The sequence below is a fragment of the Solanum lycopersicum genome, chromosome 11 (genome assembly GCF_036512215.1).
Source record: "Solanum lycopersicum chromosome 11, SLM_r2.1".
Lineage (NCBI taxonomy): Eukaryota > Viridiplantae > Streptophyta > Magnoliopsida > Solanales > Solanaceae > Solanum > Solanum lycopersicum.
In genome coordinates, this window is record NC_090810.1 from 10,472,254 (window position 1) to 10,497,478 (window position 25,225).

At 31.4% G+C, this 25,225-nt stretch overlaps 3 long non-coding RNA genes across 4 annotated transcripts; 2 read left to right on the plus strand and 1 right to left on the minus strand.

Moving 5' to 3' along the window:
* Positions 1-430: 430 nt before the first annotated feature.
* LOC112940364 (uncharacterized) lies at positions 431-6,917 on the plus strand. Its single transcript, XR_011212503.1, has 3 exons — positions 431-6,111; positions 6,220-6,701; positions 6,784-6,917. It is a non-coding gene; the product is annotated as an uncharacterized lncRNA (long non-coding RNA).
* Positions 6,918-8,046: 1,129 nt separating this feature from the next.
* On the minus strand, positions 8,047-9,407 carry LOC104644569 (uncharacterized). The gene is made up of 3 exons (XR_011212502.1): positions 9,263-9,407; positions 8,451-8,984; positions 8,047-8,344 (listed from the first exon to the last, which is right to left on the minus strand). It is a non-coding gene; the product is annotated as an uncharacterized lncRNA (long non-coding RNA).
* Positions 9,408-12,473: 3,066 nt separating this feature from the next.
* On the plus strand, positions 12,474-21,857 carry LOC101247089 (uncharacterized). 2 transcript variants are annotated; one of them, XR_011212432.1, is made up of 3 exons: positions 12,474-16,953; positions 19,309-19,445; positions 21,514-21,857. It is a non-coding gene; the product is annotated as an uncharacterized lncRNA (long non-coding RNA). The 2 variants fall into 2 exon arrangements; XR_003244320.2 differs by having other exon boundaries at positions 12,861-13,093.
* The last annotated feature ends 3,368 nt before the right edge of the window (positions 21,858-25,225 follow it).

Sequence of the window (25,225 nt, forward strand, 5' to 3'; positions counted from 1 at the left end):
TTAGTAAAATATCAAAAATGTCATTATTTTAAAATAAATAATTATTATTATATTATTAATATTTTCTCTCTCTTTATTTACACCATTTTTCTCTCTCTCATAAATTATATATATTCCTATATTTAAGTAATTAGATATATACTAATTATATTTTAAAATTTCTCTCTCTTATATTAAGATTATTATTAATTTATATCTATATATTATTACTAATCAATTCCACAACTTCAAGATTTATTTTCACTTTTATTAATAAAATATTTTTACTATCTTTATAACATTTTTTCAAAATTAATTATGCATTGATTTCCGAATTTTCCTTTTATATTTATTAATATTAAACTTATCACATTCCCAGATTTTAGTTGATATTGTAACGTTATCTCTCTTACAGTCTCTTTCCAGATTTTTAATGGGATTGTGTTGTCACGTTATATCTTAACCCACTTTAATAAATAATTCAACAAATTCCAATTCATTATTTTCACTTTTATTAATTAAATATTTTCTCTCTCTCTAAAAACCCTTCTAATTCTTCAGAATATCTTTTTAGTTGGGAATGTCATATTATCTCTCTTACACTCTCTTCCCAGATTTTTAATTGTGTTGTCACGTTATATTTTAACCCACTTTAATAGATAATTCAACAACTTCCAATGCATTATTTTCACTTTTATTAATAAAGTATTTTCTCTCTCTCTAAAAACCCTTCTAATTCTTCAGAATATCTTTTTAGTTGGGAATGTCACATTATCTCTCTTACACTCTCTTTCCAGATTTTTAATTGTGTTGTCACGTCATATCTTAACCATCTTTAATAGATAATTCAACAACTTCCAATGCATTATTTTCAATTTTATTAATAAAATATTTTCTCTCTCTCTCTCTAAAATCCCTTTTCCAAAACTAATTATTCAGAATATCTTTTTTAATTTTCAACTCTTAATCTTCCATGATTTTTGTTTGAATTGCAGGTTATCTCTCTAACATTCTTCAACAGACAAAACATTTTCAAAATCAATTTATTCATATATCATCAAATCTCCAGGTTTACGCTTCAATTTCTTCAAACCCGAATTTTCCTATTTTACACCATTCTCAAGTAATTCCGTTTGAAGGTTTGATTTGGAGATTCACATTGAGTTGGTTATTGTGTTCTTTATATTACTTTTTGATTACTTACTTATTTTATTTTATTTTTTAATTTTGGATATTTTGTTGTTGTTCTTAAATTATTTTTTAGGGTTTCATAATACCAAATTCACTCTTCAATGGATGCATTCAAAAGAGTTACTAGAGGTATTGTAAAAAAAAAATCACAGTTCTTCCGAGTTTCATATTTTATTTTATTTTCACTCAAGAAATAAACAACAATGTAGGTTCATCTTCTAAGTCTAAGGATGGTGGAAAAATGACTGAATCTGTCGAGGTGCAAAATCCCACAGAAATTCATGAAGTTGAAGAAGAACAATTTTTTGGAGAAGAGGTAATTTTTTTTTTGCATGTGTTGTGTATTGCATGTTTAGTTTAATTTGTTTAGTAATTTTTAAGATTGAATAAAATACATTTTACAATGATTTTGAAAGTGTATTTGGAATGTTTAGTCTGTTATAGTCGCTATGTATTGAAATTTTTTTTGACTGTCATTTATGTATTGTATTTTGTATTCTGTTCCTCTTTTTTGTATTAGTTGTCAATGTAATACAACTTACAAGTTTGATTGTCTATTTACTATTATCGTATACATTTTTAAGTGTATTCGGAATTTTCATCTTGTTATAGTTATTTTTTTCATAGTTCTAATGTTTTTTGTATTCACAATTATAGTTGGCATGTATTTCTGTATTTAATATGTTTATTGTATTTTTTTTGTCAATGTAACAAATTTTATAAGTTTGATTGTGTATTTACTATTATATTGAGTTCTGTTGATGTTTTAGTCAAGTATGTATTTTTGTAGTTCATAATTTTATTGTATTTTTGGTATACATAGAATGGGAATTGTATATTGTATTCTGTATTACATCTGTATATATCCATAAATTCATTTTGTATTCTGTTTTTTTGTGTGTTAGTTATGTCAATGTACCACATATTTGTAACCATATGTGTTTTTTTTGTATGTTGTTGTAACTGTGTTGATTTTTTATTTATTATAATGTTTTTTTGTTCTGTTATTTTAGTATTATTTCATTTTTTGGAATTCAATATGCCAGGGGACTTCTTATGCTTGCAAAAAGCTACCAAAAGATGCACCCCACATTCACTGTATAGTAAATCATGACATTAAATCCAAGTTGACTGACAAGCTTACACCGAAGCAGTATAATTATTTTTGTGAGAGTACGTGTTTTGGTCAGTATATGAAAATCAGAAAATGTGTTGGGCAAGGTCAAATTCACAGGTGTTGTATGTCACTAGAAGTAGAAGCTAGTAGTAATCAGGCTCTTTAAATCAAAGTAAATGGAGTTATTTTAAAGTTCACAATTAGGACGTTTGTGCTTATTACTAGATTAAACTGTGTTGGTGTTGTAGAGGATTTCAAGTGTAACACAGAAGAACCTAACCGGCTTATTGTTCAGTACTTTGGTGGTAATGAGATCATACGTAGATCTGATTTGTTCGATAGGTTCAATGGTAAAGTTTGGGTTGACAATGATGATGATGCGATTAAGTTTGCAATATTATATTTCATTCATATGTTTGTGTACTCTGGCGAGAAGAGATCGTTGCGAATTCCTAGAATTCATTTTGATTTGGTTGAAAGTGGTCGGTATATGCATTATCCTTAGGACAGAAAAACATTTGAGTGGTTTCTATAGAGTATCAACAAGGTTTTGACTACTGATAGTCAATATTATAGATATGTGGTATGCCTGTTGTCCTTCAAATATGGATATACGAGTGCATGGGTAAGCGTCAGACAAATTTTGCACGGAAAATCAATGATCGTATCCCCCGTATTCTAAATTGGAAAACAGTAGGAGCAAAACCCCGATTCAAAACCTTGATGAAAGATACATTCAATGATGGTAATAGAGAGGTATTGTATGTAATTCATGAATTTTTACCCTTGTAATTGTATTAATTCGATGTATATATTTTATTATGTTAATTATTCTGTTTACTATCATTTTCAGATTAAATGGAAGAATGGTGTCCCTTCTCTAATGGAAATTACTGTTCTACAATTGCCTCCTGAAGGTGTTGAAAAATCAACTGAAGGTGTTCAAACAGAGCCACATCATGATATTGATGAACAAGTACTTGCTGGACATAATTCAGATGATGATTTTGTCAATCCACCTCCACCTTCAATGAAGGTTACATGTAAAAGAAAAAAGGGGCAATCAGTATCACCTGCTAAAAGGATACGGAAAAAGGAATGAAATATCACAGATCAAATGGAACGGAATGAACAGATCGATCCAGTAGAGAACCGGAATGTGGAAAAAGTTGCAATTAGAAAAGTTGTGCGGAAGAAAAAAAATTGTGTTCTAAGGAGAAAACCACTCGCACTTGTGTGCCAACAAAGGATTCCCAAATACCATCTGTAAGTGTGTCTCATGAACAGTTAATGAGGAATGAACTCTCTGAGTTACGAAAGGAGGTATATATTGTTTATACATATGTTTTTTCAATATATTTATTCAAATTATTGCAATCTGTAAAAGTTAATCATATTGTAACTGTTTCAGGTTAGAGAAGAGTTTAAAGACATACGGAAGTTGATAAATGATAATTTTAATATCATTATGTCTACTTTGAAGGTTATACAATATGCTAAATTTTTATGTTTAATTTTTTTTATTTTTTTTATTTTTTTGAATTCTATGTTGTAATTTAATATTTACAGGACAAAAAAAAACAATGACAATGCTGGTCAAGGATCACAACCTTTTACAAGTCCAATTTTATCAGAAAATCAAAATCAGGTACACACAACTCATTTTGAAAATAATAGTTTATTTTGTTTGTATTCTATATACTGTAATATATATGTCTAATATTATTTTTTTCCTATATTTGTAAGTACTTTATTTCTTTATCCACAGTGATTAAATGTATGTTGATTGTTTTTATATCAAATATATTTTTAGAACAACATAAACAATCACAATGCTGCTCAAGGACGACAACATTTTACAAGTCCATTTGCATCAGAAAATCAAAATCAGGTAGAGACATCTTATTTTTAAAAATAAAGATTAGTATTTTTGTATTCTGTTTTTCTTACTACGTTTATGTTTAATATTAATTTGTATTTTACATGTCGTTAATATTGTATTTCAATATAAATATTTTTTTATGTATGTTGACTATTTTTGTATCTACATGGATTGAATGGTCTTTTTAATGATGAAAAGTCGGAGTGTGATGAAAGCTCAAATGATGGCAGCGAGGAAGTTTTTCAAGTATGTTCATTATAAATTTTGTATTTTTAGATGGTTTAACGATATTTTTTATTCAATCTCCTTTTTTAAAGGATCATTCAATTTTTGAAAATACAAATCTGGGAGACATACCCGATATTGTTGGGGGTGCTGATAAACAAGTATGTTGGTTAACTCTACATATTTATATAGTGCAGTTGGGAATATTGTTTATAATTAACATTTTTATATTTTTAAAGGTTGATTGTGACAATTCCCCTGTGCGTAATCTGATCAATGTAGATGTTGGTTTTAGTTCGTCTAAATCAATAATCTCAAGTGTATGTTTTTCTACTAATCTAAACTAATTACTTTTGTTCTTGTTAATATAATTTGCTTTTTTTGAATAATATTTTTTTTTATTAACTACAGATACCTCAACCATCATTTGTATTTGACAAACCCAATAAAATAAGGTCACTTGTTTTTGAAAGTCAACATGACTTTACAGATCAAGATGACAATGATGAAGAGGACCAGTTTCATATTTCCTACCCCTATTCAATCTATTGTTCCCTTGGAAGGGTCACCACATCACAGTTTGAGTTGGATGATTCTCTAATGCCAAGTCTCAGTGACATAAAAAGTATTTGTGCTACTGACAATACCATTAATGCAGAACAGAGCATTATTATGCACATTCCAACCACAAGCAATGACAACTCAAATATTAAAAAACAGGCTAGCAAGGATAGTCAGAACAAAAAAAGTCCTGTTCACACACCATTACCTGCGCATAGGATTAGACGTCCAGGACCTTTCAATACATCCCCATATATGACATCGTTCGGCTCATCTGCAGGTATAAAGACATAACAAATTTTAATGTATTTTAGATCTGATTTATATATGTTTATTCTAATTTTTGTATATGGTATGTTATTTTTTAATTTAACATTTACATCCACTACTTCATCGGTGCAACCAATTATTTTTGAACTGAAACACCCGTTCATCTTTGATCTTATTTCTGGCAATCGTGATATCATTATGTGGGATGCACACCGGTCATGGATTCGCGAAGGTCTTTTTGCAAAACATGAGAACAAGTAAGTATGTAATACACATAATAATATAAAAAAGTTGTATGTTGTATTATGTATTCTAAATTTTTTTAGTATATGATATTTATTTTTTTTGTATTCATGATTATTATTTTTTGAGGCTGTTTTGCATAATCAGTTTTTAATCTGATTCATTTTTTTAATGTATTCTAAACATGTTAGTGTATTTTCAATTAATCAACTTATTGAATGCTAATGCATGTTGTTTTATAAATTAATTGAAACAACTTATATATTTTTCGTTAATCCTTTTAAAATTATGTATTGTAATAACAATACAAATGTTTATTTGTTGTTATGTATGTTACTCTAAATTCTGGTGCATATTTTTACAAATACATTAGATACCTATATAATTCTATGTTTCTATGTATACCTTTTATTATTTGTGTACCTTTTATTTTTTTGTGTATTTCTTTAGACGTCATATAACTACTGTGTACATATTGTATACCTTTTATTTTTGTGTATTTCTTTAGACGTCATGATCAGGATCGATACAAGAAGGGGGTAAAGCATGCATTCCTGTCCCATTTGGCTTTGGTGTTGATATTGTAGACAATAAAAATTGGTTCTACAATTTGTACTGAAAAGGACAATTGTTGAATGATTCGGTAAGTAATAACTGTAGTTATTTAGTTATTCTTCGTTGTTTTATTGTTTTCTAATGATTATTTATTTTTTATTGTTCAGCATATCAATGTTATATTTTATTATTTCAGAAAGAAAGCAAAGTATGATGTGGACAGCAGATATGAATACACAACTGTAAATTGTGTGTTTACGTCCAAGATTTCATCAATTTGAAAGAAGTATGAAGATTTAGATAGTGATGTCTGCTGCGCTGATGAAGAGCATTTTATAGGAGATTACATTAGAGGGTATAAAGTTCATGCCGATATTCCGTGGCATTTGGTGGATCACGTATTTATACCTGTAAATATAAAGGAAAAATTTCATTGGGTCTTGGCGGTACTCTCTCTTAATGATAGACGTGTATATGTTTATGATTCTTACAGAGCGGCAGGTCATGATGCAGCAATCAGGAAAGAGGTTACCAAGTTAGCTCAACTCATTCCGCTTAAGTTGACTATGTATGATTATTACAAGAACAGAGGCTTAGATAGATCTGTTAGTCAAGAAGAGAATGAGTTATTTGAGATAGTTTTATAGACAACATACCTCAACAGACCGATGACAACTTGTAAGTTGTATTAATTCTGTTAGTCAATTTTAATTTTATTTTGTATTTAAATTTTAATTTTGTATTCTCATGTGTTATTCAGAGATTGTGGTATCTATATGCTTGCTTTTGCCGAGTGGCTGTCTTATAGTCAAGGAAATCCAAGTGGTACATTTGACGTAATGTTTTCAAGGTCAAGATATGCAACACTTATTTGGAATTATGCTAAGCAAAAGCAAGACAACGGAGCCATTAGTGAATCTGAGGCACCCCCTAGGCATGCAATGCCTCAATCTGTTCGTGTTGTATCTGCTCCAATCGAAATATAGTAGTTGTGCGTTTGTTGATGATACTTCTTTGTGATTTAAAACTAGTTAATTTATGTTTCTTAAACTTTTATGTTGCTTTATTATTTGCATACTTATCATTTTGATTAACTTTTATGTAGCAGATAATTCTGGATACTTATCATTTTGATTATTGTTTGTTTAGCAGTTTATTCTGCATACTTTTCATTTTGAATTTACGTATATATATTATGTTAGTTGATTCCATATGTTGCATTTTTGTATGTTGTATTCATCGTTGTTGTATTACATCATTCATTAAGTCACTTACTTGTAGTTTTATTGTTTATATTAAAATATAATTTATTTTCAAATGTGCTCACATTAGTTGTATTATATAGTGTCAAATACATTTGTTTATGAACATTAAATCACAGTTTCTCAAGTCATATTTTTTAGTCTTATTGGATATACATATACATATTAAAGAACTGGTTATTATATTTTGTATGTTGTATTCATAGTTGTAAAATTATTGTATTACATTATTCATTAAGTCACATTACTTGTAGTTGTATTGTTTTATATTAAAATATAATTTATTTTTAAATGTGGTCACATTAGTTGTATTATATAATGTCAAATATATTTGTTTATGAACATTAAAACACAGTTTCTCAAGCCATATTTTTTAGTCTTATTGCATATACATATACATATTGAAGAAATCAACTTATTAATATACAGTGTGATAGGCACTACTATGGAGTGAGCTAACAAACGACTTTTATGAGTATACAAGTAAATAAGCGCAAACGAACATATTTTGATAAAATATTATTTATTGAACATTATGAAAACATCAATTACAAGGATAAACGATTTGTACGAACACATGTAAATTTATTTTTCAAAACAAATTCAAACATATCTAACTATTCAGTTCATGGTCCATTCCTGCATGATCGCCTATTATGTCCCTTTTGACCACAAGTACTACAAGAATTCTTGTTCTTCTCCATATAGCTCACTGTACGTCTTATCACGAAGCTTTTTTGGAGGCCTACCAGGTAGTTTTTTGAATTTTGGAGGCTTAACTATTTCATTCTCTACATATGCAGGCACATTCCAATCTTTTCGATCAGGTTATGGATTTATTGGATTAGCATATGTAACAAGTAATGTATTTGGCTTGTAAAGGTCAGAACAATACGGTTCAGGATCAAGAAATTTCTTCTTCAAAACAGCCTAAGCGTGCGAACATGGTATTTCATCCACTTGAAATCTCCTACATGTGCAAGTTTTCTTTTCAAGACAAACAATAAATGTTTCCCCTTTATGACGAACACTGTGCACATAATTACTTGTCGCAACTACCTATTACACAAAGTTAAAAGGAAGTTAAATCATACCAGTTATATAATCTTTAATTTTTACTGAATTAAATACAAAATACAACAATTTTAAGGAAGCATAAACATACCGTCATACGCAGTGAAAGTTCTTCATTTTCAGCGAGCATTTCTTGTGCTTTACCACAAAGTGTCGTGAATGTATTAGAAGCAGATGTATGGTTTTTGAAATTCCATCGATCAAACATTTGTCTAATTTCCTCAAGAAAATCATATATAGGTAATTCTCTTGCTTCCACAAGGCATGCATTTACGCATTCAGCTATGTTTGATGTCATCACAGTGTCTCGATCAACTGGTGCATACACTCTTGCCCATTTGTCATAACCAGCCAATTCCAAATAATTCTTCACCCTAATATCAACATGTTCTACTTTTTTCATCAGTTCATTTAATTCAGAAAGTTTGTAAGCCTTTTCCATTGCATAAAACACTTCTGAAAGACTGTCATGTGACTTTTTGTAAAGTGTCTTCATGTTCTTCCAAAGATGAAACGTGCAAGCATAATGTGGTATATTGTATATCCTCGAAACTGCTTTTATAATACTCTCATTTCTGTCGGATACAACACACATTTTATCCTTTAAACCATGAGCTTCTCTAAACTGTTCAAAAAACCAAGTACAAGATGCATCATTTTCCGAATCAATAACTTGTATAAAGAATACAAAATAATAAAGTTACAATCGTAATTCAAATAAAAGATTTGAATATTATTATTTGTCTAAACAATTGATGCATCAAATAAGTATTCTGTTGGATATACGATTTCGTATACTAAAGTTAAAAAACGAAATCAAATCAGAATACTATTATATAAAAAAAAACGCAACAAATCACAATCAAATACAAAACATATAACGATTAATTAACTAAAACATACCTGAATTTTGACTTTTCATTTTTGTTTATTTTCCAAAAATCGTTTACCTAGTTTATTTGACAAAACAATAAAATCACGATAATTTTTTTTCCCGGATGAACCTCATGAATAATGGCTAGATATATCATCAAGATTTGAAAAAATTGTAACTGATGTAGAGAGTTTTAAGCATCTGTTACTTTTTATAATTTTTCTCTCCCCTAAATAGCTCTAGTTTGTTATATAAATTAGGTATTCTTTTTAATTAAACAAAATAATTAAAATATAATTAAAATACATAATACTGTAACATTTTGACATTATCACTAAATATTGAAAGTGTTGACACTATACCTTATTAAATACTAAAATAATGACATTTTAAAAAATCTCCCATCAAAATAAGCTACAAAAATATAAAAGTAACCAAAATAAGTCACTATTTTAGTAAGTAACTAAAATAAGCTTAGTGGAAGAAAAAGTTTCACTATATCCAATAATCTAAACGTTTTCCGTTAGTGTCATAACGTTTATTTTTAATATATAACGGTACTTTTTTTTACACTTTATAAAGTGGAGTTTTTTCTTCCACTTTATAAAGTGGAACTTTTTATTCCACTTTATAAAGTGGAACTTTTTATTACACTTTATAAGAAGAATATTTTTCACGTCTTGAAGAAGCTTTTTCAGTGTTATCATATAAATTATATTGATTTTGATATGTCATTAAAACGGAAAAAATAAAATATTATGTACTTTTATTTTTTTATTCTGAAAAATCTTTCAATCTCTATTTAAGGACGTTTATATATAATTGATAGCACCTACAACATAAAGTCTTCTATATTTGTTCATTTCGATCTAAAAAGATGTCTTCTACACCTAAAGTTAAAGTTTCATTTTATTGGAATGAAGAAATTATACATGACGGAAATACCATTTTTTCCCTCCCAAACACAATGCTAAATATCCAATTAATGTCCGATATCATAAATTTATTTCACCAATTTATAAAAGAATGGGTATAAACAGTACAAATTATAATTTGATTATAGTCGAAAAATACCCTACTTCATTTTTATCACAAGGACAAGTAAATTTTGGAGAGTGGATTATCTATAATGACGAATCGTTGACCGACTTTTTGAGGGTTTCAAATGACTATATAGATCAAATCAAGTTAACTATACTTGAAATCTATGATAAGAAGGAGCCTAAGATTAGTCAATAACGTTCTCCTTTTTCAGTCGATGTCCATCCCTAATTAGAAAATCGTAATAGCATTGATGGATTTCCGATAATTCAATCTACTAATTTTCCTAAAATGACACATTGTCAAAATATTCTTATCGGACGATATGATTTTGATTTAAACGAAACTATCAATGGAAGTGTTTGGTAATGCTCAATTATTATATTTTGATTATTGTTGGTTGAATAATGTCAATTATTTATTAATTTATATTATTTATTATTTTTATTATTATATATTTTGTAGCGGTTTACCTCAGCAAATAGGGATATTGCTCCAAGTTATGGATTAAATAATTATTTTGGTCAGTCCTCACACTTTGAAATGACGAAAAATGTTGGGACATCCTCAAATTTTCATGTCTCGCCTACTTTAATTCAGATGATTATCGCTATGTCTAATACTTTTTTTTTAAAATTTGAGTAAGTTAATTGCATGAGCCAAATATTTATATATTTTTTTACATATATAGGGAAAATATTACATAAGATGAGCCCATTGATCCTGTGAATATCAATGATCATGACCTTCCTAATTACGGCTCACCTTCAGCTAGTGATAGTGATGATTTGCCTAATGCTGAGGAATCAGGAGATAATGTTCCACTTGAGGCATCATCGAGTGATGATGATTTTTTGACTCCCAATCATCGCCAAGACTAATGTCCATGAGTCCTTTTCGTATCATAAAATTCCTTATCTTGATCATTTCCCGGATAGTCTAGATATCTTTGGTGATACACATGATGAGCATAGATCACAAGTACGTGGCATGAACCAGAAGATTTTATGAATGATGCTATTTATTGAAAAAGACATGTTATTCAATTCAAAGAAGCAGTTGCAAAGAGCAGTTAAACTTCTACATTTGAAGATAGCATGGGAGTGCTTTGTTATTAGATCGAGAAAGAGATCATGGCGACTTGTTTGGAGGCGTGTAGAACAAGGATGTCGATTTAGGTTGATTTCTTTTATTGATAAACATACTAACATAAAGAAAGTTGGAAGATACATTAAAGAACATACATGTGATATGGGTACGTACCTCGAAGGACATTTCAACTTGGATGTTGAGATGATTGCTAAGTCCTCCGTGTTGATATAGAAAAAACGCCAAGGTACTATTTTATCGCTATATGATTTTGTATTTAATAAGGAAATATTCATTTTTTATTTGATAATTAATATTATTATTAATTTCAGATTTTCCATCAAAAACTGTCAAACAACTATTCTTAAGCATATGATATTTTAGTAAATAAAAGAAAAGCCCATCTTGGTTGCAAGCGGGCTTTTGAAAAAGTTTATGGTACTTGGGAGGGTTCTTTTGCGGAGTTGCCGAGGTTCATGGAAGCTTTGAAACACTTCAATCCTGAAACAGTAGTCAATTGTATGTCGATACAAGACACATATTGGTGCAGAACTAGTCAAACAATAACATCCATCATATGGGAAAATTATGGAAGATTTGTTGATATTTTTTCGAAAAAAATAATAAGAAAATTTTTCAACTTAAAGCTAGACAAAAAGATAAATTTTTGTGTACTTTATGACATAGATACTTTTATTTTGTCTTATATTTTACGCTATTCTGCCTCTTATTTTATTTTCATATGATTTTGAAGTGGTGTTACTATTAAAACTTTTATAGGATGTGTAAACCTAAAGTTTTCTATCAATGAATTTAGATGTCTTCCTAACCAACACTAAATTAAGTCTAAGGTTGAACGTAAATCAAACCAAAACCACATTCTAAAAAACATAAAAATTTCCTACAAGTACAAGGCTACAATCTTACCTATTTTTGCACATAAAGCAACAAATATGAGTTGAATGTTGTCGGGTTGTGCTACTCCAAAATTTTGATTTGTTTAGTGTGGAGCCTCTTCAAACTGTCGGATTGGGACCATCTTCAAAGTGAATTTTTTTTGGGATCCATGAAAAGGAAAGGGAGAGAAGGTGAAGGTGCAGGTGAAAAGGTGACTTTTAATAAATTGGAATAAAAAGTTCAACTTTATAAAGTGGAAGAAAAAGTTCCATTATATATTAAAATAAACGTTATGATACTAACGGAAAACGTTTAGAAAATTGAATATAGTGAATTTTTTTCCACTAAGCTTATTTTAGTTACTTACTAAAATAGTGACTTATTTTGATTACTTTTCTATTTTTGTGGCTTATTTTGGTTCCCAACTCTTTTCTCAACCCTTTCAGTGATCCAGCAGTAGGCCCAATTTCCCTTAATTCCTTTACCCAAATCAGTGGCCCATCCTCTTTTTTGTTTTCTCCCCTTTAACCCAGCCCAAGCAACTCTTAACCCGACCCAATTTCCTAAAAGAAACCTGAATTCAGAGCACAACAACAAATCGATCGACCCGCCCCGTTCTTCTTCTTCCTCACAGGAAATCCAGTCCACGCGCGATGAGAATTCGAAAATGCCGCTTCAGCAGAGAATGGCAAGCTGGATGCGACCAAAATGTGTGGCTGAGCTCGTCTTCCTCGCTAGTATGCTCGCACAGTCTGGGCCAGCCGAATTTTTGGCAAAAGCAACTGCCAGATTCGTAGTTCACATTCAGGTGGATTTGGCATCAAGATCGAATGGTACTCTCTGTTTTTCCGTTGCCATTGCTGAAATGTGGAGGATTTCGTACAGTGAGCTGTAATCCCTCAGGAATTGGATTCAAATTGTAAAGAGTTTTTCACCTATTCTTGATCGATTTTGCCCTTTCCCCCAAAAAAACGAAACCCTAATTCTCCCCCTATATAAGGTCATTTCATGTTCTTGTTGAAGGGGATTTTTTTTTGGATTTTGGAAGACGATTTTGGACAGTGAGAATTTTTTAAGTCAAGAATAGATACAGAGTGTTTGTTTCGCTTTTGCACAAAAATTGTACATTTAATAATCTTCTTACTATTTTGATTTGGAAGTAAGAAAATTATTTCATCCAAGGTCTGAAGAAACCTATCCCCTAGAACAAGAACCAGGTTCTTGTAAGTTGATTTTAAGTCAGAACACAAATACTTGTTATATTAAAATCTTCCTCAATCAAGGAAGGAAAAACCTCGTTTTATTAATTCAACTAGATGATTTTATGATGAAAACTCAATAACCAATAACCTCATCACTACAACAACTCTCGATTAACTATAATCGACTACTTCTACTCTCCAAAAATCCAAACCCACCTTTTGTTACAAACCTCACCAAAGCTCAACTCTACAAGAAGCCAAACCCACTTCTTGTACAAAGAAATGTAACTAACAACTCGATAATATATCAAGAAAATAGTTTTATACGTTCAAGACTTTCTAACTCAAGAACTTCTTGAACTTAGCAAACCTATCGATCTTGAAGGCTTTTACTTGATGAAAAACTCTCGCTTTACTCTCGATGTAAAAGTTGTGGCTTCTTCTTCTGCGTTTGATCTCTATTTATAGAGTTTTCTCCTTCCTTCTCGTGCCTTGAATCCTTATCAAATAAGGTAAGGAAATTGTAATTATAGTTAAATAAGGAGTACTAATTTTACCTTTTATTGTACAATCTTTTTTCTATACAACTTCCTTACTTAATATATTAAGGTTTCCTTATTTGTCTCAACTCGTATTTTCAGCATCTTTAGGTCTTGTACATTTAATTGTATAATTCTAGTGACTGCTACAATTAATTCTGGTGGCTGCTTGTTGCGACAAATCTGGCGACGAATCTGGCAAACTCCTTTATCCATATATTTTTATTTATTGTCTATCATCAAAACACTAATTTTATGTTCTTATAGGATTACCAGATTCTATCATATTTCCCCTTTTTGATGAAGACAAACCTGTGTAATGCAACATATAATAATTTTCCCCCTTTTGACAAATAAAAAAGAGTCCAATAACAGCTAAACAAAACCAGATAACATCCACAACAACAATTGAAGCTCAGCCAGTTGAGCAAAAAAAATGATCTGGCAACACAAAGAGAAATATCAACACAGTATTAAGGAATCAAAAAAACAAGGTGCAAACAAGATGCTTTTCAAGTTGAAGATTGACTAGGCTTGGTGGAGGCAGAAGCAAGCATATCAAGTACTCTATCAACCCTTGCATTGTTAGCAAGCTGCTGCTGCACCAACTGATTTTTCAACCCATGAATCTCAGCATTTGAAGTATGAAGTTCAGCACGCAAATTCTGGTTTTTCAATTCAAGAGTCGCATATTTTTCTTCTACCACTTTGAGTTCCCTGAGTAATTGAGTAACATGACCAGATGAACGTGGAGAAGCATTAGCAACCTGCTCCGATTCCATGGGAATGCCACAATCAGCAAGAATAGCTTGAGTAAACATATCTGCACGAGTCAAAACCTTTCCTTCTCCCAATGGTACTTCAAATGCATTAAACACTCTAGTTAAAAGATTCTTAAATGCTAATTGATGAGAACCAAGTTGAGGATCAACAATTCTAGCAAAGTTTTTGATGATCAATGTGGGCTAGTCAATACGTTCTTTACATTCAAGAGCATTCATAAGTCCCATGTCCCTTATAGAAGCAATGTGACGTTGGTGACCTCTGGGTAATATTCCCTTACGTACTATCTCAAAGAGAAGCTTATGAACTGATCCCATGATACCTTTTAACACAGTCTGTGCCCTAGAATTGACTCTTCCTTGAGAAACTTAGCTGGAAGACTAGAATGTTCATAAAAAAAACCCAATGATAATCAGTAATACCCACATATGGTATGTGTAAAATTTCTCCAAGCTTAGTTGCATCAAAAACAATCTCAACTCCCTTTACACTAGAAGGTACCACATTCCCTTCCAAGATTGTTAAATTTGTGTAAAAATCTACTTCTTCGTGTTCATAAATCAGATTCGGTTCAAGAAATAACTCCTCCCACCCCTGAAACCTTAGACTACAAGTGAAGAAATTGGGTTCAACTAAGCCGGAATCGGTGAGTGAATACAAGATCAGATCTTTTAACTCACAAACCTGCTTGACTATGTCCATTGATAGAATATCTGGATGAAAAGTTCTACCCCTAAGCACCGTTTTAGTTTGAAAATAGTTTTTCCTTCCAACTTTGAGAAATTTATCCACATTTCTTTTTGCAGATTGACTTTGACTGAGGGGTTTCATAAGTTTTACCCTCAGAGCCATCATCAAATTCAGAATCAAGAACCATTGGAGAAACAGATGAGTGAACATGAGACTTACCCAGACGACGACGCTTCCCATTGGATGTCGCACCATCAGTTGGTTTGACTACATTCGCACTCCGAGTTACTAGTCTGTGCAGACGAACTTGTTTGACTGCAATGTGTTTTCTTGTCCGTCTTGGTTTTTTAGGGTGAAGTGTGCTTAGAAGGATGTCATCAGTGTTTAGGGAATGTGAGGATGGTGGTAGAGGGGAGTTAGGTAGGTTTTGAGGAATGGGTTTCTGAGATGGAGAAGAAGAGGGTTTTTTTAGTGGTAGTGGTAATGGGTGTTTATGAGATTGGTGGTAATAGAGATTCTGTGACTGGTGGTGGTGGTGATTCTGTGATTGGTGGAGGAGGTGATTTTGTGACTGGTGGTGGTGGAGATGTAGGCTAATCTGATTTTGGGGAAGATGGAGAAGATGTAGACGGTTTGTTTGTGGTTGATTTTCTTCCCCCTGAGCAGGTACTGTATCAATGAAAGGGTTCTCTTCCCCCTGAGAAGATGCATTGTCACATGAATTTTCATCATCTGAGTAAGCAACAAGAGGATTAAACATAGTGATTAAAGATGATTTTTCTGAAAAATGGAAGAAGAGAAGGAGTTGGTTGCTTGTTTAGAGGAAGTGCTTTATTGGGAACGGTTTTGGTGTTATCTTCGAGGGGTTTTAGTAATTATGAGGGATTGACATTGAAGGGACGTGTGCTTTGATGGTTTCACTTGCTTTCCAGAGAAGTGGCATATGAGAGAGAAAGAGAAATAGTTTTACTTTTTTTTAAAATTTATTTTTGACTGCTGATTTTCCATGCTTAGTGTAAAGCAGTTGTAGAACCAACTAGAATGGACCTGGTTCTTATATCCATAGGACTTGGTACGGCAGTAATCAATCCAAAAAGATGAGCACAAGCAAAAGTCGATTGTTCTGAAATGATTCTCTTCCTAGTGCTTTGGTGAAAATGTTCGCAACTTGATCCTCAGTTTTGCAGAATGTCATTACTAGGTTACCTTTCTCAACATTATCACGAAGGAATTCAAGAGTTTAAATTTTTGTTATGAGGAATCAATTTTCTTTGACAATCGTAACTCTTATGCCCTACCAGCCCACAGTGCATGCATAAACAGTCTATGTTGGGATTTTTCACTTGAGGACTAGTTTTATCAAAATCTATCCCATGTTTCTCAGAAGTACGATTTTTGTGAATGTTGTCAAGCAGTATGGAGGACCTGGTCCATCTCATTCCGTTCTCAGCTTCAATTTTAGTCACAAGAAGCTCTTTGGTTAGCTATTCTTTCCTTTTTCTTACCAAGTCAAGGTTTTTACTTAGCTCAATATTTTTGGACGATAAATGATGATTTTGTTTTTCAAGCTTCTTGTTTTCTTCTCTTAATGATGCATAGTCTTCCATTATCAATTCTCTTTTTGAGTCTATTGTTTTATATGTGTTGATGAGGGTGTAGAGTAAAGATTCTAGCTCCCTTTTTGAGTATGAGTTTAAATTGTCTTGTATGTGATGAAGACTAAGCTTTTCATTCATATCTTCTTTTTCTTTGTCCTCTTCAAAATCTGATCCAGCCATGAGTGCTAATATAGTTTCTTGTGATCTGTAGGTTTCCTTTTTTTCCTAGGTTTCCACTGCTACTAGAGCAAGAAAGTCATAATCATCTTCTTGTTCTAGTGCAAGAAGAGATTTGTTTTTTGTCTCTTCATCCTTAGATTCTTTATCAGATGAATTCTCCATTGCTGCAAAGGCCCTTTTCATTGAGATATCTGCCTCTTGAGTTGTCATTCTTCAATTTGAAGGAACAAACTTATCTTTCTTAATGTCTTTTTCCTTCTCAGATTTTGTCATTTTCTGCTCTAAAGCCCAAAGTGGACAGAATTTGATGAAGTGATCCAAACTTTTGCACTTATGACAAACCTGGTCTTTAGTATTTTCATTGGATTTTTGAGGAGTTTTCTTTTAAAATGCTTGTCCTCTTTTCAGTATTCTGGTGAACCTTTTGGTTATAAGGGCAATATTTTCATCCTCAAAATCATCTGATGCAGTTGCCTTCGGAACCAAGTTCCTTTCCTTTCTCTTTCCTCAGATTTCTTTTTCTTGGTTTTTCTTAAGTTCATATGTGATGAGATTACCAATCAACTCATCCATGACCAGTGTATCTAGGTCGCGGGCTTCAGAAATAGCCTCGACTTTGCTTTCCTAGGTTTCAGGAAGGACACTCAGGAGTTTCCTTACTGCCTTTTCATTGGGAACTATCTCTCCTAAGGAATACATCTCATTGATGATTGAAGTGAACCTGGTATGCATATCTTGTATAGTCTCTCCTTCTGCCATTCTGAATAGTTCATATTGTCTATTTAAGTTTCAATTTTGGACTTCTTGACTTGCGTTGTTCCTTCATGAGCGGTTTGTAGTGTTTCCCATATGGCTTTGGCATCTTGACAAGACGAGATTCGATTGTATTCGTATGGTCCTATACCACAGATCAGAATTTTCTTGGCTTTGGCATTGTTTTGGATTGCAAGCTTGTCTTCAGCATTCCATTCTTTTCTTTCCTTTGGGATTTTGGTGATTCAATCAGTTGCAGTTTTCATAGGTATAGTTGGTCCATCTAGAATTACTCCCCATCGATCAGGATTTTTGCCGATAAAATGATCCATCATACGATTTTTCCACCATCCATAGTATTTGCCATTGAATAGTGGTGGTCGTGTTTGTGAAGCTCCCTCTTCTGGGGTAGGTGGTGCCGCCATCGAGTCTTTTCAAGGTGTGAATCTTTTTATCGAAAAGACCTGCTCTGATACTAATCGAAGAAACCTATCCCCTAGAACAAGAATCAGGTTCTTGTAAGTTGATTTTAAGTCAGAACACAAACACTTGTTAAATTAAAAACCTTCCTCAATCAAGGAAGGAAAAACCTCGTTTTATTAATTCAACTAGATGATTTTATGATTACAACTCAATAATCAATAACCTCACCACTACAACAACTCTCGATTAACTATAATTGACTACTTCTACTCTCCAAAAGGCCAAACCCACCTTTTGTTACAAATCTCACCAAAGCCAACTCTACAAGAAGCCAAACCCACTTCTTGTACAAAGAAACGTAACTAACAACTCAACAATGAATCAAGAAAATAGTTTTATACGTTCAAGACTTTCTAACTCAAGAACTTCTTGAACTTAGAAAACCTATCGATCTTGAAGGTTTTTACTTGATGAATAACTCTCGCTTTACTCTCGATGTAAAAGTCGTGGCTTCTTCTTCTGCGTTTGATTTCTTTTTATAGAGTTTTCTCGTGCCTTCTCGTGCCTTGAATCCTTATCAAATTAGGTAAGGAAATTGTAATTATAGTTAAACAAGGAGTACTGATTTTACCTTTTATTGTACAATCTTTTTTCTATACAACTTCCTTACTTAATATATTAAGGTTTCCTTATTTGTCTCAACTTGTATTTTCAGCATCTTTAGCTCTTGTACATTTAATTGTATAATTCTAGTGACTGCTACAATTAGTTCTGGTGGCTGCTTGTTGCGACAAATTTGGCGACGAATCTGGCGAACTCCTTTATCCATATATTTGCATTTCTTGTCTATCATCAAAACACTAATTTTATGTTCTAATAGAATTACCAGATTCTATCAAGGTCGATACAAATTTCTGGTTCAGTCACCCGAAGTCGAAGGACGATTTTGAGATCGCGTTTGGTGGTGAAAGATTATCCTCCTTGCTCGCCTGGTCCTAAAACGCTACCTCGGAGAAGGTGGGCTCTTCCTTTATATAAGTCATTTGATATGGTTTTGTGTTAGAAAGCATGGAGTCTCTATCGATTCTTATTTTTTTACTTTATTTGTACTTTCGTGTGTATTCTGTTCTCTGTAGTTTAATATTGATAGAACTTTGAAGGTTTCCTTTTGGTTTCGAAAAGAACATTCTCATGATTAAGGTTAAAGTAGGTTGTTCATGAAAAATAGAAATCTGTTTACGTGATAAAATGGAGAAGACCGTGATATCTTTGGACTCGTCGTTTGGCTGCAATTTAGTGATAGAATTTGTTTGATAAACCATTTTTGTTGTTTATTTTCGCTCTCGAGATGGCTTGATACTCATCTTAGCTTACTTTGTTGTTTTGTGTTTCATCGAATTCGCGGCTTGTTATACTCGTCTCAAGTCCCTATTTGTATCGTCAATATTTGTCCTTCTTTATTGGTATTTATGGACATTTTCAATTAAGTATATTGAGTGTATTAAAACTATTACCATATTGCTTTACTTTCATTATTGAAGCTCGCTTTGATTAAGTTTTTCACCCATATCAACACATATACATATATAGTTTAGTTCCAAAGCTTAGAGTTTTCTTCTTGTGTTAGCAAATCTCCTTTCGACATAGGACTCATGTTTCGATTCTTCCGCATCTCTCACTATTTTATAAGTTTTCCGCTATTATATCTTTTCCGTTTTCATTGTTATCATTATTATTTTTTTTCCAGCATGTTTGAAATATATCATAAGCTTCTTTATTTACTCTAACATTTTCAGGATGCTATCTTGTGTTTTTTTTTTTTGTTTTTATCTTAGTTAAGACATGTGTAATGCTAAATCTATTTTATAAAGTGATAAATCGTTGTTTAAGCTTATTCATATTGAATATCTTGTTGTCCTAAGTTGGTGATATAGGCTTGACCTGGTATTGTCATGGAGGGGTGTTGCTTCTGGTTTTGATTAAAATGGTCATTTGTTGTTGAGCATTGGTTTTCTTTTAATGTCCTTCTCCTCTTTAATTCGTTGAAAGACATTTAAGCTCAATTTTATCGTAATTCATCTAAACCGCCTTCCTTAGAAATTGTGTCTTTGATCGATCAATTCATAATTGGAAAGCATCAATATATTTACTATTGAGTTGTTTTGCAACCGTTTACGTTGTCTTCTTTCCACCACAAGAATACAATCTCCAAACCAACTAATATGGAAGTTGTATGCTACACTATTTACTATTCGTTTGATACAATAGCTTATTTATTTGCAAAAATCATGGAATCATTGTTACTTAGCTTTGGAAAACTTTTATAGTGTTAGATGTGGCTGCAATACAGTTTCATATTTCAAATTTGCTGTGTCCTTTCTGTCTCTTTGCGTTAGCTTGCCTGTGTATAAAGTGGTGTATTTGTTTTAGTTCGTCTTCATTGTTTGGTTATGACAGTGACATAAAATTCTGCTAATTTATATTAGTTTTGTTGCTTCTTTTTTCTTTATGTTTGAACATGTTTGATATTCTCCTGTCATCTCATTTGCATTATTTGGTTCACAATGTGTTTTAAGCTTCAAGCACGTCATTATTCTCTAATTTGCAAAGTTACTGCCCAAATTGATCCTGTATGCTCATGTATTTTGAAACTTGTCCCCATTAATACTACTTGTAATGTGAATCACTGTAAATTTTTTGCGTGATAAAGCAGTTTGCTTAAATGTCAAGATGTATGCTTGTCCTACTTTGGATCGTAGCCGTGATTTTCTTTTATTTATTTTTTAAGTGATATTGTCTTCAGCTATAGAATATTATCCAGCCCCTCTAGCTTTGGTCGATTTTTTTTTTTATAACAAATTTTATCCAAGCTATCATGTTTTTTTTTTTTTTTTTCAATTTACAGCAATTGTTTCCCGACTAGCCTATCAATGTTAGAGCTTTTTTTTGGTTTGAACATCGTTGTCTTGAGAAGCTTAATCCATGTTCTCTGTAGGCATTGTTATTTAATTTTCAATTGAGTTTGTTAATCTGCCTATAGATATTAATTTATTTCCTCTTCTTTCGATGCATATGATCAATCCAGTCTATTTTGGACAATTTCTTGCACTACCAAGGGGCCATAAAAGGTCCTATACTCCCTTCTTCTTTTGAGTCTGCCTACCAAGCAAGAAAACAAGTTCCGAAAGGTGTGCAGGTCCCGAAGTGAGGAAGAGAATGGGCCATAAATGCCCGAGTTTATTTTCTTAAATGTTGTATATAGTTGCTTTAGGGGCCTAAGCCCCCTTTCTGTGTTTTATCCTATATTTATTTTGTATTAATTATTTGATTAGTTTAGGACATGTACAAATTCAAGTGGGCCAGAAGCCCAAAACAAATGGGTAAAAATATCAATTCAGGCGGATAGATAATCCGGATTTGGACCCAACACACATTCTCTCTCTCTCCCTTATTTTTGTTTATTATCTGCTTTTACTTGTCGTTAGTTTTAATGTTAAAGAATCCATATTCCCGCAAACGCCGTAAATGTTTTATTGACTTAAAAGTTAATTCCAAATAAATTCTAAAAGATGAATAAACTTTGCAAATAATAAACTCACTTGAGTAATTAATACCTCTTTTTCAAACGAACTCTAAGTAATTTTTATAAGTTAGATCATTTTTTTAGCCAAATATATTAGTTCTTGGATAATTGTGAGTTAGCAAATATTTTAGGTGTTGTAAAACTCTTCCTAAAATATAAATAAGGATCCCTGAAACGCCCCTTAATATTTTCAATCGATTTATCTGTTTAAGTCTTTTGTAAGCTAAAGTTTTCTTAATTTTTTTAAAATTAAGAGGCGACTCTAAAAAAGTCGAAAAACTTTTACGAAACAATATTTTTCCGAAAACTTTAATAAAAACACTCTTAAGCTGTCCTTTTGATATAACAATTTGTATTCAAAATAATGATTAAGTTTCAAACTTTTGTAATATTCACTACCATCGAATTGTAGGAATACAAGTATACTTACTCGAGTTTTCCTTGTTGTCGTTCTAAGAAGATCAAAATCATGATAGTTCTATAAAGTTTCAGCTGTGAATCTCTAACTCCGCTGATGAAATGTTAATTGGAGCACATTTATAAAAAATATTGACAAAATCTAAATTTTGATCAAAACTCAAAAGTTTAAAACGCCTAACAACACAAACTGAAAATGAAAGCCTCAAAACATAAACAAATTATCTTATTAGTTAACAAATAATATTCTGAAGCTAACATGTTGTCAAAATTCTTATCTGAGCAAGTTTGCAAAAAATTTAAGCAATTCCAAATTTTGGCCAAAAGTTAAAAGTTAAAACGCCTAACAACACAAATTGAAAATGAAAACCTTGAAACCTAAACAAACTATTCAATTAGACCAAAAATGACCTTTTAGAGCTAAGCGCGCTAATGAAATTTCAATTTAAGCATGTTTCCTTGAAATATCGATTAAATTCAAATTTAATCAAAATTTAAAAGTTAAAACGCCTAACAGTGCAAACTGAAAATAATAGCCTGAAATTCAGAATGAATCATCCTACTAGACCAAAAATAACATTCCAAAGCTAACCACGCTGATAAAATTTTAGTCTGAGCACGTTAATCAAAACTATTGACCAAATTCATATTTTGATCAAAAGTTAAAAGTTAAAACGCCTTATAGCATAAACTGAAAATGGAAGCCTCAAAAGCTGAACCAACCATCCAATAAAATTAAAAAAATGACCTTTCTAAACTAACCACGTTGATGGAATTTTCATCTGAGCATGTTTATAAAAAATATTAAGCAAAGTCAAATTTTAGCTAAAAGTTAAAACACCTAGCGACATAAACTTAAAATGAAAACCTAAAATCCAACCAACCACCTATTAGAGAAAAAAGAGCTTCTAGAGCAAATCGCGCTGGCGAAATTCTAATCTAAGCACGTTTTTCAAAAATATTAACCAAATTCAAATTTTGGTCAAAATTTAAAAGTCAAAATGTCTAACGACACAAAGTGATACTCCCTCCGTTTCACAAAGAATAATCTGGTTTGACTTGGGAGGGAGTTTAAGAGTATAAAGAAGGTTTTTGAATCTTGTGGTCCTAAATTAAAGTTAGGTTAAATGTACAAAATTGCTCTTTGATCATGTGGTCTTAAACATGTCACGAGGATAGCTGAAATTAATGTTACCAGAAAAAGAAAGAGGTCTTTCTTTTTGAAACAGACTAAAAAGGAAATGAGACATTTCTTTTTGAAATGGAGGAAGTAATAAAGCCTCAAAACTCGAACCAATCATATTCCTACTAGACCAAAGATGACTTTACCGAGTTAACTCGCTAACATAATTCCAATCGAGCACGATTATCAAAACATTGAGTAAAATCAAATTTTGATCAAAATATAAGATTTAAAATGCCTAACGAAACAAATTGAAATGAATGTCCCAAAACCCAAACCATTTCGAATAAAAATTATCTTTGAAGCAAATTGTTGACAGAATTCTCATCTAAGCATGTTTGCAGAATATGTTAAGCTATTTAAAATTTTGACCAAAACTTAAAAGCTAAAATGCCTAATGGCACAAACTGAAAATGAAAACACCAAAATCCAAACAAACAATCCTATTAGATAAAAAATGATCATCTAGAGCTAACAACCAACCCCATTGACGAAATTTTAAAAATATTGACCAAATTTAAATTTTTGCTAAAAGTTAAAATTTAAAACGTCTAAAAGTACGAACTGACGAAATTCTCATTTGAGCATGTTCACAAAAATATTGACCAAAGTCAAACTTTGGTCAAAACATAAGATATAAAACACCTAACGACACACACAAAATGGAAGCCCCAAAACTTGAACCAACCTTCATGTTAGATAAAAAATGATCTTACAAAGCTAATGACATTGACAGAGTTTTAATTTGATCACGTTTACCAAAAATATTGATCAAAGTCGAGTTTTGGCTAAAATTTAAAAGCTAAAACACCTAACGACACAAACTGAATATGAAAGATCAACACTAGACGCTGATTTATTAAAAAAATTAAACTTCAATTGGTAAATTTATCAACTATTCAATTATACGTTAATAATTAATAATTTACCAAATTTTTTTTTTCATAGTTGGTAATTATTATTACGCAACTAAATATTCGTACGTAATATTAGCAACTAATAATTAATACATTCTTAAATTTTATCAATGAATTAATGATCGATTGACATATTACTAACTATTTTAATGATGTTAATAATTTGTTAACTACAATATACGTACGTACATAATTACATGAGATCACTCATAATAGAGCGATAAAAAAATAAATCACCGTACATGTTCGGGACGATTCCATCCTAAAAGGATTTTGAAGAATAGAATTCTTTACTCAATACTTAAAAATGTTACATAGACAAAGAAGAGAAAATAGTAAATTTGTAATCTATCGGTAATGAGTATATTCTACCTAATTCTATCACGGTGATTCAAGCTTGATTCAATAAAGTCCTTATCTATTATTGTATAGTGCACATGTTAAGATGAATACTCGTAATTGAAATAGTTATCGATAATTGTTCACTTTCCTCTTATGGAATTAGACTTAACACTTATGATGTGTTGTTGAATAGTGTAAGATTTGACGCATTATCACTTAAATATATTCCGTCAGAAATTTTATTGAGTTCTTTGTACAATCCTTTTGAAACTACTTGTGATCTCATAACAATATACATCTAGAAACGTCATCGTAAAATAATTTAAGCTTAATCGCCAAAATTTAAGGTGAAATA